Source organism: Pan paniscus, chromosome 8 (genome assembly GCF_029289425.2).
Source record: "Pan paniscus chromosome 8, NHGRI_mPanPan1-v2.0_pri, whole genome shotgun sequence".
NCBI classification, from domain to species: Eukaryota; Metazoa; Chordata; class Mammalia; order Primates; family Hominidae; genus Pan; species Pan paniscus.
The window spans coordinates 117,991,260-118,004,352 of NC_073257.2; positions in this window are offsets into that span (position 1 = coordinate 117,991,260).

The window sequence follows — 13,093 nt, forward strand, 5'->3', positions numbered from 1 at the left end:
GGCACTTATTCTAAAGTCAATCACATAATTGGAAGTAAAACACTTCTCAGCAAATGCAAAAGAACTGAAATTGTAACAGTCTGTCAGACCACAGTGCAATCAAATTACAACTCAAGATCAAGGAACTCACTCAACACCACACAACTACATGGAATTGAACAACCTGCTCCTAAATGATTTCTGTGTAAATAATGAAATTAAGGCAGAAATCAAAAAGTTATTTGAAACCAAAAAGAACAAAGAAACAATGTACCAGAATCTCTGGGATGCAGCTAAAGCAGTGTTAAGAGGGAAATTTATAGCACTAAATATCCACACCAAAAAGCTAGAAAGATCTCAAATTAACATCCTAACATAACAACTAAAAGCACTAGAAATCCCAAAGCAAACAACCTCAAAAGCTAGCAGAAGACAAGAAATAACTAAGATCAGAGTGGAACTGAAGGAGACAGAGACACGAAAAAACTTTCAAAAAATCAATGAATCCAGGAGGTGTTTTTTTTGAAAAGAAATTAATAAAATAAATATACTGCTAGCTAGACTAATAAAGAAGAAAAGAGAGAGGAATCAAATAGACACAATAAAAAATGATAAAGGGGATATCACTGCTGACCCCACAGAAATACAAACAACCATCTGAGAATACTATAAATGGCTCTATGCAAATAAACTAGAAAATCTAGAAGAAATGGATAAATTCCTAGACACATACGCCCTCCCAAGACTAAACCAGGAAGAAGTTGAATCCCTGAATAGACCAATAAGAAGTTCTGAAATTGAGGCAGTAATAAATAGCCTACCAACCATAAAAAGACCAGGACCAGACATTTACAGCTGAATTCTACCAGAGGTACAAAGAGGAGCTGGTACCATTTCTTCTGAAACTATTACAAACAATTGAAAAGGAAGGACTTCTCCCTAACTCATGTTATGAGGCCAGCATCATCCTGATACCAAAACCTGGCAGAGATACAACAAAAAAAGAAAACTTCAGGCCAATATCCCTGATGGACATCTATGCAAAAATCCACAGTAAAATACTGGCAAACCAAATACAGCAGCACAACAAAAAGCTTATCCAGCACCATCAAGTTGGCTTTGTCCCCAGGATGCAAGCCTGGTTCAACATATGCAAATGAATAAGTGTAATTCATCACATAAACAGAACTGAAGACAAAAACCACATGATTACCTCAATAGATCCAGAAAAGGTTTTCATAAAATTCAACATCCCTCTATGTTAAAAACTCTCAATAAACTAGGTATTGACGAAACATATCTCAAAATATTAACAGCCATTTATGACAAACCTGCAGCAGATATACTGAATGGGCAAAAGATGGAAGCATTCCCCTTGAAAACTGGCACAAGATAAGGATGCCATGTCTCACCACTCTTATTCAACATAGCGTTGGAAGTTCTGGCCGGGGCAATTCGGCAAAAGAAAGAAATAAAGAGTATTCAAATAAGAAGAGAGGAAGTCAAACTGTCTGTTTGCAGACTACATGATCCTATATCTAGAAAACCCCATTGTCTCAGCCCAAAAGCTTCTTAATCTGATAAGGAAATTCAGCAAAGTCCCATGATACAAAATCAATGTGCAAAAGTCACAAGCATTCCTATACACCAACAATGGACAAGCAGAGAGGCAAATCATGAATGAACTCTCATTCACAATTGCTACAAAGAGCATAAAATACCTAGGAATATAGCTAACAAAGGAAGTGAAGGACCTCTTCAAGGAGAACTACAAACCACTGCTCAAGGAAATCAGAGAGAACACAAACAAATGGAAAAATATCCCATGCTCATGGATAGGAAGAATCAATATTTTGAAAATGGCCATATGGCCCAAAGTAATTTATAGATTCAGTGCTATTCCCATCAAACTACCATTGACATTCTTCATAGAATTAGGAAAAAAACTACTTTAAAATTCACATGGGACCAAAAAGAGCCCATAGAGCCAACACAATCCTAAGCCAAAAGAACAAAGTTAGAGGCATCTCGCTACCCAATGTCTATACTACAAGTCTACAGTAACCAAAACAGCATGGTACTGGTACAAACACAGACACAGAGACCAATGGAACAGTAGAAAGATCTCAGAAATAAGACTGCACATCTACAGCCATCTGATCTTTGACAAACCTGATAAAAGCAAGCAATGAGGAAAGTTTTCCCTATTTAATAAATGGTGCTGGGTAAACAGGCTAGCCATATGCAGAAAATTGAAACTGGATCCCTTCCTTACACCTTGTACAAAAATTAACTCAACATGGATTAAAGACTTAAATGTAAAACCCAAACTATAAAAACCCTAGAAGAAAATCTAGGCAATCCTATTCAAGACATAGGCACAGGCAAAGATTTCATGATGAAAACACCCAAAGCAATTGCAACAAAAGCAAAATTTGACAAATGGGATCTAATTAAACAAAAGAGCTTCTGCACAGCAAAAGAAACCATTGTCAGAGTGAACAGACATCCTACAGAATGGGAGAAAATTTTTGCAATCTATCCATCTGACACAAGTCTAATATCCAGAATCTACAAGGAACTTAAACAAATTTACAAGAAACAACCAACCAAATCAAAAAATGGCCAAAGAACATGAACAGACAGTTCTCAAAAGAAGACATTTATGTGGCCAACAAACATGAAAAAAAGGCTCAACATCACTGATCATTAAAGAAATGCAAATCAAAACCACAATGAGATGACATCTGATGCCATTCAGAATGACGATTATTAAAAAGTCAAGAAACAACAGATGCTGGTGAGGCTGTGGAGAAATAGGAATGCTTTTACACTGTCGGTGGTAATGTAAATTAGTTCAACCATTGTGGAAGACTGGCAATTCCTTAAAGAGCTAGAACCAGAAGTACCATTTGACCCAGCAATCCCATTACTAGGTATAAACCCAAAGGAATGTAAATCATTCTATCATAAAGATACACGCACATGTTGTGTTCATTGCAACACTTTTACAATAGTAAAGACATAGAATCAACCCAAATGTCCATTGATGATAGACTGGATTAAAACAAATGTGGTACATAGATACCATGGAATACTATGCAGCCATAAAAAGGAACAAGATCATGTCCTTTGCAGGGTTATGGATGCAGCTGGAAGCCATTATCCTCAGCAAACTAACACAGGACCAGAAAACCAAACACCGCATGTTTTCACTCGTAAGTGGGGGCTGAACAATGAGAACACATGGACACGGGGAGGGGAACAATACACACTGGGGCCTGTCGGTGGGGCAGGGAGAGGCAGAACATCAGGATAAATAGCTAATGCAGCTGGGCTTAATACCTAGGTGATGGGTTGATAGGTGCAGCAAACCACCATGGCACAGATTTACCTATGTAACAAACTTGCATGTCTTGCACATGTATCCTGGACCTTAAAATAAAATAAAATTTAAAAAGAGAGAAGAATGCGGATACATAAAGGGTCTGAGAAATGAGGAGCCATGGAAAAATAACATGAAGTGTCAAAGAGATCAAATAGTGTTCCTCTACTTTTCAGATTTGTGTAAGGACTAGAGGGGGCATAATAATTAATATGAGTCACATGAAAAATATAAAAATGAAATATTCTAAAAATAAAATATGGGTGGTGCATTAGTCCATTCTCATACTGCTATAAAGAACTACTTGAGACTGGGTAATTTATGAAGAAAAGAACTTTACTTACAGTTCCACAGGCTGTACAGGAAGCCTGGTTGTGAGGCCTTAGGAAACGTACAATCATGGCAGAAGGTGAAGGGGAATTATGCACGTTTTGCCACAGTAGAGCAGGAGAGAGAAAGAAAACTGGGAGGTGCCACACTTTTAAACAACCAGATCTCCTGGGGACTCATTCACTCTCAGAAGAACAGCAAGGGGGAAATTCGCCCCCATGATCCAATCACCTCCCGCCAAGACTTTCCTCCAATTTGATATGAGATTTGGGTGAACACACAAATCCAAATCATATCAGGTGGGTAGTAGGGAGTATTTGGAACAACAGCCTGGGCTGCACAAGAAGGATCCAGGCCCGGGTGCAGTGGCTCACGCCTATAATCCCAAGCACTTTGGGAAACCGAAGTGGGAGGATCAGTGGAGCTCAGTTGTTTGAGAACATCCTGGGCAACATAGCAGGACCTCATGTCTACTGAAAATAAAATACCTAGCCCGGAATAGTCATTCCTGCCTGTGGTCCCAGCTACTTGGGAGGCTGAGGTGGGTGGATCTCTTGAGCCTAGTAGGTGGAGGCTGCAGTGGGTGGTGACAGTCAGGCTGCACTCCAGCCTGGGTGACAGAGGAGACTCTGTCTCAAAGAAAAAAGGATCCACCTTTACATAATCAGTTAGGATTGACTTTGAGTCTATCTCTGCAATTTTTTCTTTCCCTACATCCTGAGGTAATCCTTCCCATCATAATCCCACATTTCAGAGGGCTTCCTGATCAGCCCTGTTTAGCCTGGACTCACCTAAGCGGGAATAAAGCAAGTCATCAGAGAACAACCCAACAAGCCACCAAAAACCTGCGGTTCCATCCAGGAATGACAATAGGTTCCATCAGCATTCTATACAAGTATGGGATTCCCGGCCACCTGTGCTGTCGCTGCTTCTGTACTTTTTGTTGCTTATGTGTTTGTTTAAAGGTCCAGCCTAGTGTCTCCCACCTCACTGATGGAGGCAGACCTGAGGCTTCCAACATGCGAGGCAAAGACTACCACATTGACACTCTGTAAATGACAGCAACTTTCTTTCTAGACTTCTTGATTGTCAGCTGCACAAAGGGCATTCATAGCGTGGTGAAATACAACATCATCTGACCTTCCAAAGAGGCACCATCATTACGGACTGTATTTTGTCGCTGCCAGTCATGTCCAAATGGCCAGCATTGTCTGCACTGCCCAACACAGCGGCTGGATTGCTGGGAAGTCAATTGTGTGATATGTCAGGACAAGCAGTACTTATACATCTCTCAATTCATGCCAGAATATTGACATTTCTTTAAAGTTTAAAAATTTATAAAGCAATTCCAAGTGTGTTCTTCTTTATAGTCATAAAATCCCTAACAGATAGATAGGGTGGGAACAATTGTTATGCTTCAAAATCCAAGTTTTTAATCATTACACAGAGTATGTGGAAACATATCTGATCCTGCAGAATGGATTCTTCTACTCTCCAGTTAGGCTGCATGTATCACGAAAACGATAATTATCCTTTTTCTTTTAATTTTACCTCTATATCATCCCATCAAACAGCTGTCCAAATAATAATTCTGGCTGATATTCAGTCTTGCATAAATTATATTTCTGCTAGTTTTATCTTCATGTATTTTTTTTCAAAATAAGTCATTAATTACCTGGAAAGCCCTGTCATCCCAGTCCTAAATCGCATTTGCAAGCTCACCTTCTACCTTATTCCTAATACCTATTCCTAATACCCCCTCAGATCCACTCAGAATCTTAATTTGCCTCCTTCAATACCATGTTGGTTGGAACTCATATCACCGACCCCTGTCTGCCATCTACAAGTGCTATTTATGTAACCTTCTCCATCCTTCACGAGATCATGAACATCCAGAAGCCAGGGAATTTAATGTTTGAGTCCCAGAGTCTAGCCAATAGCTGATAATAGTAGATGCTCAATAAATTTTCGATGGATCAAATTCACACCACTTTGTCATTGTTTTGAAAAAGAATCATAAGCCAAAGAATTATTTACTAGATCATGATCCCCTTGAGATCAAAAAACCACTTTTCTGTTCTTTTCTTTTTTGTTGTTTGTTTGTTTTTTGATACAGAACCTCTGTCTGTAGCACAGGTTGGAGTGCAGTGGCATGATCTCGGCGCACTGCAACCTCCACCTCCACCTCCTGGGTTCAAGTGATTCTCCTGCCTCAGACTCCCAAGTAGCTGGGATTACAGGCACACACCACCACGCCCAGCCAATTTTTGCACTTTTAGTAGAGATGGGGTTTCGCCATATCAGCCAGTCTGGTCTCAAACTCCTGATCTCAAATGATCTGCCCGCCTCAGGCTCCCAAACTGCTGGGACTATAGCCTATAGATAGGTCTCATTAAATTTATTAATTATATAACTGCAGATGCACTGCAAACTTTTCATGATGTTTAAATTCCTATATAACCAGGTGAGTGTATCTGTATATCTGCTCATTTAAAAAATAATATCGATGTTATATACTAAATAAAAGGGACAGGATTGAGGTGTTCTCACCCGGGAAGGACCGTGTCAGTGCAGGAAAAATACCACCGTTTTTAAAAATGCCCTTTCTCATTGTCTGCCTGGCAGTGCACAGAAAGGACATCATTGATAAAAACTACCTTGATGGCTCAGCCTTCAAAATAAATTGCACTGCTCATTGCATCTATTGTTAGTCAACAATGCCTACCCCACGCTTATTGGAAAACTTGTAATTATTTGAGCAGTAACAAGTTTAGGTAATACCAGGGGAGTCATAAATAGTATTTAGAGGTTTCTATAAAAGCTTTTTAATTTGTTACTCCACAGCGCATTTACCTTGTATGCTATATGTCACAGAAAATACACTTCTAAGATACAGGGACTGGAGGCAAAACGTTATGCATATCATGGTGTATGTTATAAAAATGTACCTTTTCATCCTCACTAAGGCTGCGATAGAAAGCAAGAATCTATGGACGTTAAGGCCACAGTACACAATTCAGAAATATGTGCAGCTCTTCTGGGACTGTGGGTGGCCTACATGTGTTTTAGACAGTATGCAAGAGGTTTTGTACTAAACTTCAGTGACTAATTGAAACAATTCCATAGGCTCTGGTGAACATGAAAATCTGCCGTACTCTAACTGGAAAAAAAAAAATCTACTGCTTTGTCTTTCCTTCTTCAAATCCTAATGACAGAATAATTAGTTTTGCATTCTTAAGATCATGTTTTCCTTAGGGGACCACTCGTGTTCTAACTTCCACAGTGGGAAAATAGAAACATAACAAAACAAAAATCTATTTAATATATTTTTGTAAATCATTGGGACTTTTTGTTAATAATAGCTGTATGGATTGCTGGATGTTTTTATTATACCAACCTGTGGGGTAAAAAGACTGTGAATCTTAAAGCCAAAGAGCTTTTTTGTCAATGTGTAAGGAGGATTGTTTTCAAACCCTCCAATTTACAGATTCTAAAAAATCCCACACTCTTTCTTTAAATCCATCATTCAACCTATAACAGTCTTTCAATTGTTTGACCTTAACTCACTTGCCTTATAATCTAAGCTCCATGTTCTTTTCACTAGTATCTAATTATGCCAGTGTTTCCTTTATTCCATCCATTGTCTCATATATCATTATTTTTAGGTTAAAATCTAAGCAGTTCCTGAAGATTGGACTCAATTCCGTGGCATGTATAAAGTTTTTAGAGTCTACTGAAAAGGTAGTTTGACCCTTTGTGTCTAAAACCACGTGCTTGTTAGTATATGCTTACTACTTGGATCCAAATTTTGCATATGTTTTAACATTGCTAACAACAGCTTGATTTACAAATGTTTCTTTTCCAATCTAAAATGATGGCAAATCTGATGCTTTGGTGAAAGATACTTAGAATATAGTGACAATTATATACAAGGATGTAATTAGAAGAGCAATTGGTAAATTCTTAAATGTTGCAATTGTACCTCCTACTTCAGCTATATTGGATTTAAAGCATATTTATTTACATTCATCAAGCTTTTAAGATTTCAGACATGGCTTAAGAGTTCTCAGAAAGTTTGGAGTGAGATTTCTACAGCCCTAACAGGAGATTTACTGAAAAATTACCTAATGTATGACTCAATTTGTTCCAAAAAGATGACAGCAAACAGAGCCATTTAAGTATATATTTTTTCCTTTTAGTGCAGCTCTAAAAATCAGGGTTCAGATATTGGAATTCTGTTTACTATTCCCCCACATCATGTAAATAGCATATTATATAACTGAATTAGCATTCTTTTATTTTCAGTTAAAACTAAATATTACAAGGTTACATATATTCTATTTCCATGTGTGGGTGTGTGTGTTTACATGAACTGGATGCCCTCAGTGAGTGAGGTCCCTAGAACCATGGGTCCAGTGAATTTTGCACTGAAGATTTGTCTTTTTTTTCTAATAAATATTCCCTTAGTAAGTATTATTCAATAGTTGAAGACAGCAATAGGCAACATAAGGCCTCCAAACCAAATCTGACCATCCACCTGTTTCAGTACATAAAGTTTTATTGGGTTCACGCCTGTAATCCCGGCACTTTGGGAGGCCGAGGTGGGCGGATCACCTGAAGTCAAGGGTTCGAGACCAGCCTGGCCAACATAGTGAAACCCTGTCTCTACTAAAATACAAAAAACTTAGCTGGCATGGTAGTGGGTGCCTGTAATCCCAGCTACTTGGGAGGCAGAGGCAGGGAGAATTGTTTGAACCCGGGAAGCAGAGGTTGCAGTGATCCAAGATCGTGCCACTGCACTCCAGCCTGGGTGACAGAGCGAGACTCCATCTCAACAAAAAAGAAAAAAAAAAAGAAGTTTTTATTGGAACACAGCCATGTTTATTTGCTTGCACACTATGGAATGTTTTATCCTATAATGGCAAAGTTACATAGCTGCAACAAAAACTGTATGGCCCACACAGCATAAAATATTTACTATCTGGCTTCATCTAGAAAGTTTGCCAACCCCTGGTTTAAGTAATTTCATCTAAAGTAGGAGCACCTGTCTCCAAAAGTACCATTATTTTTGTCAAATATTTGTAAATACCACCAAAGTCTTCAGATGGTTGGTGCTGGATAATGGAGTACTTTCTGCTCCTCTTCTGATCATCTTCTCATACTTCCCAGTGCAGAGTGAAAGGGAAGAAGACGGGAATTCTGAGAAAGAAGTAGGATAAAGAGTAGAGGATCAGTCAGTCTTTCCTTGGCTGCCTTACAATCAGACAATTTTTTTCTTTCATTTTTTGCCACTGTAGCTTTTCAAACATATACATTTCCAGAACGGTCTTTAGACTAATTGCAAGAGGTAGCTTTCCCCACAATTATTTTAATAAAAGTGTATGGGACTGCTGTGTTTTACACTGGCATTTGCAATTTACCCCTGACCCTCAAAAGGTATAACAGCATCTGTTTAAGAATCATGTGAAACCACATTCCTTTCTTCCCCTTCTGGACTTGTTAATTTCCAAGAAGACAGACACTGTCTTCACTTGAATTTATTCTTGTTTCAAAGGTATATGATTCCATGTATACAAAAAGTCTTTCTTTTTAGGAATTCAATTATATAAAATGCCCACTTTTCAACCCTATCTTTTTTCCAAGTTGAAAATTGTGTTTGAAGTGAAACATTTTAACATAGAGACTAGCTCGCTCACTTCCACTCATGAAGTTTGATGATATAAGATAAACAAAGATAGGTAACATTCTATGCATCACTGTTTTATTTTCTTACATCAGAGTGAATTAATTTCTACATTTAAAAAAATGAAAGAATGAAAGGCCTTGTAATAAAGATGTTTTTCCTCTGATTCCATGTGCAAACTGATTCAGCCATGTTCCCTTTGACCTCCGCCTCCTATGAGGGTTGTCAATGAGCTTGATGCTACATCTGTGGTGTCAGCTGCTCATAATAAAAATTACAGCCATTAATGCAATGGTTTTAAAATGAAAATAGTTCACAGAAGAGGAACATTTTAGTAAAAATATCCTAAGTCTGGAAATGTGTCCTTTTATTTCTTTCAACAATTATACATTAGACACACTTTTAGAATATAATTAGAATTTCATTGTATTATGTTTAATCGTCTCATCGTTGAACATGCAACATAAAAATATAGTAAAAGTTACAAATCCGGAAGGCTGACTGTTAGGATAATCAAGAAAATGAGACAAAAACTAAAGCGATTAAAGAGATTGGGCCAGATAGATCATTACATTAAGAGCCTCCCACTATTACTGTCCTAAACAAACCATAAATTTTGGTTAAAAGTAATTGATTCATATTCTCTGAGATTTGGTTCTCCTTTGAACATTTTATTCCTATCTTGTTTCATTCGAAAGGATTTTAGCATCATGTCTGTCCTAATAAACAAAACTGGATGCAATATCTTTCTTTTCTGAAACCCTATAGTTGTCCATTTCTTTCACATGAAAATTTATATATACATATATATCAAACTTAATATCCACGTAAAATATCTGTCTATCCCAGCTTGTTGGGCTTGCATGCTAGAGACCATCACTGTCATAATACCTTACGCACACGCACCACATCCCCACTATCTGGGGTTCATTCCTTTCCTTTGATTTTTGTCCTTGATTCTTTACTCATTAATCCTCACTGATAAAAATAAGAATCTCCTCTTCAGCATGCAGTGTCTAGGCCATAATGCAGTTTGAATGAAGCAATACCAGAACCAGCAGAACGATTAAATTCATTCATATATCTTCTCTCTGACAGCATTTCTCCTAAGCACATCCAAGACTCTCCTCCATCAGGACTTGCAGCCTGATGCCCTGCTCCCTCCCCAGGGAGGTGGAGTTCAAGCCCAGCAGGCATTGGGAGGGCAGGCATCTGTAATTCCAGGTTTTCTTTCAATCCTCAGTGCAGCAGAGGAATTGCTCTCAGGAATTAGTACAGCCCCAGTGGTCCTTAATGCTCATAGCTACTTGGACATATGGAAAGCAGATGCAGTAGAGGCGTGGGTTCCAGAAAAATATAGATTTTAGATTTGCAAATAGGCATCTAGAACATTTTTTTGAGACATGGTCTTACTCTGTCGCCCAGGCTGAAGTGTCGTGGCATGATCTTGCCTCATTGAAGCCTTGACCTCCTGGGCTCAAGTGATCCTCCTGCCTCAGCTTCCAGAATAGCTTGAACTACAGGCACACATCACCCAGCTAATTTTCATATATTTTTTTTTTTTTTGTAGAGATAGATAGGGTCTTGTTATGTTGTCCAGGCTGATCTCAAACTCCTGGCCTCAAGTGATCCTCCTGCCTTAGCCTCCCAAAGTGCTGGGTTTATAGGTGTGAGCCACAACACCCAGCCAAGAACTTTCACTACCCTGAAGAAAACTGTCAGGTTTCTAGAAATTGAAATTTCATGTGCCACAGTCATAGGCCTGGCAATGGTTTGAATGCACAGTAGGTCCTTAGCAACAAAGAGTTAAAGTAGTGACTGGAAACAAAAACTCAGAATGACTGTTCAGGGCACCTAAGTCAGGATTCAGCAAGAATGAATAAACATTCATGGAAAATACATTCACTCTTTCGTTTCCAAATATATATTGAATATATACTATGTCTCTGATATTCTTCTTGGGCAGCTGGCAAAGCAACGAACAAAATGAAAAGGGTCTTCATCCACAGACAGCTTACATTCTAATGGAAAAGACAACTACAATAAATAATTGAAAAAATACATCAGATAATTTTAGATACTGATGAATGCAAGGAAGATAATGAAGTTATGGGCTGGAGGAGTGACTGGGGAGGGGCTACATAGGTAAGGTGTTCAGAAAAGGTTTGGCCCATTAGGGAGTGATATTTGAAATGAAACCTGTCTAATGAGGAGCCAGAGATTTGAAGAGCCAGAGGAAAGGGCACCTATACTAAGTACTAAGGAGAGAATGAGTTGGCATCATTAAAGATGTACACTATCAAAGCTGCATGAGGCCAGGCCTTAGATGAGGGCCGGTTCATGTTGTCTTCTCAACGGTGAGGATTTAGGAATTTATTCTAAGAGTTGTAGGAATCCAGTGACAAGTTGTCAAAGGGGAATGACACAACCAGATTTTCATTTTCAAAATATCCCTCTGTTACTGCAGTGTATCCTGATTTGGGAAAGTTAAGAGAGGAAAATTGATGACCAGTTAAAAGGCCACTACTGTAAATCAGGTGAGAACTGATAGTGATATGTAGAAGTGACAGTGGAGGTGAAGAAATGTGAACAAATTAAAGGCATATTCGAGGGACAGAACTGATCAGTTTCTCTGAGAAAGTGAAAAATAAAGGGCAGAAAGCAGTTAAGTATAATTGTCTATGTTTTGGAGTAAATAAAGAGGGCAGACTGTAGCTCCATTTATGTAGACAGGAGAGATTGGAGTAAGATGTTTCTGTGGGAAATTGGGGGACATATCAAATTTGAGATTTTTAGTGTATATCTTGCTTAGTTCTTCAATCTTCATTTTGATGTCTAAATCCAAGCTTAAGGGAGAGTTCGTGACTTTAGATTCTAATCTGAGAGTCATCAGAGTATTTCCAGCTCTGGAACTGAATGAGGTACTTAAAGACAGACTATATATTATGTCTATATTAAAATATATATAAATGAGGTACTTAAAGACATACATATATATGTCTATATATAAATATATATAAATGAGGTATTTAAAGACATTTATATGTCTATATAAAAATATATATATAAATGAGGTACTTAAAGACATATATATGTCTATATATAAATATATATATAAATGAAGTACTTAATGACATCTATATATAAATATATATATAAATGAGGTGCTTAAAGACATATATGTATACATATATATGTCAAGACATATATGTGTGTATATATATAAAGTTGAGTCTTATATAAAGACATCTATATACATAGACATATATGTGTGCATGTGTGTGTGTATATATTTATATATACGTCTTTATATAAGAAGATTCAACTTCTCAGTACTCAAAGAACAAGTTGAGAAGGAGCAGCTGTGAAAAGACACTGAGAAGCAAGAGATACCTAAGAACTAAGTGAGCATGATCTCCTACAATCTAAGAAAAGTTTTAGAAGAGAGAGAGAGCAAGAGGGAGAAGGAGAGTGAGTCAAATGCCACAGAAAACTGTTTAAAACGCTGCTGCTGAGACTTAAAGCAAGATAAATACAGAAAGAAATGACCATTTAATTTTACCATTGAAAGGAGCAGTTTACATGGGAGTTGGGACAGAATGGAGCAAATTAAAGAGCGGATGGAAAATAAAGAAGATGAATCAAAAGTAGTATAGACTTGTTAGAAGATGTCAACTCTTTTTAGATCATTTTCACAGAGTCAAAAAAATTATATC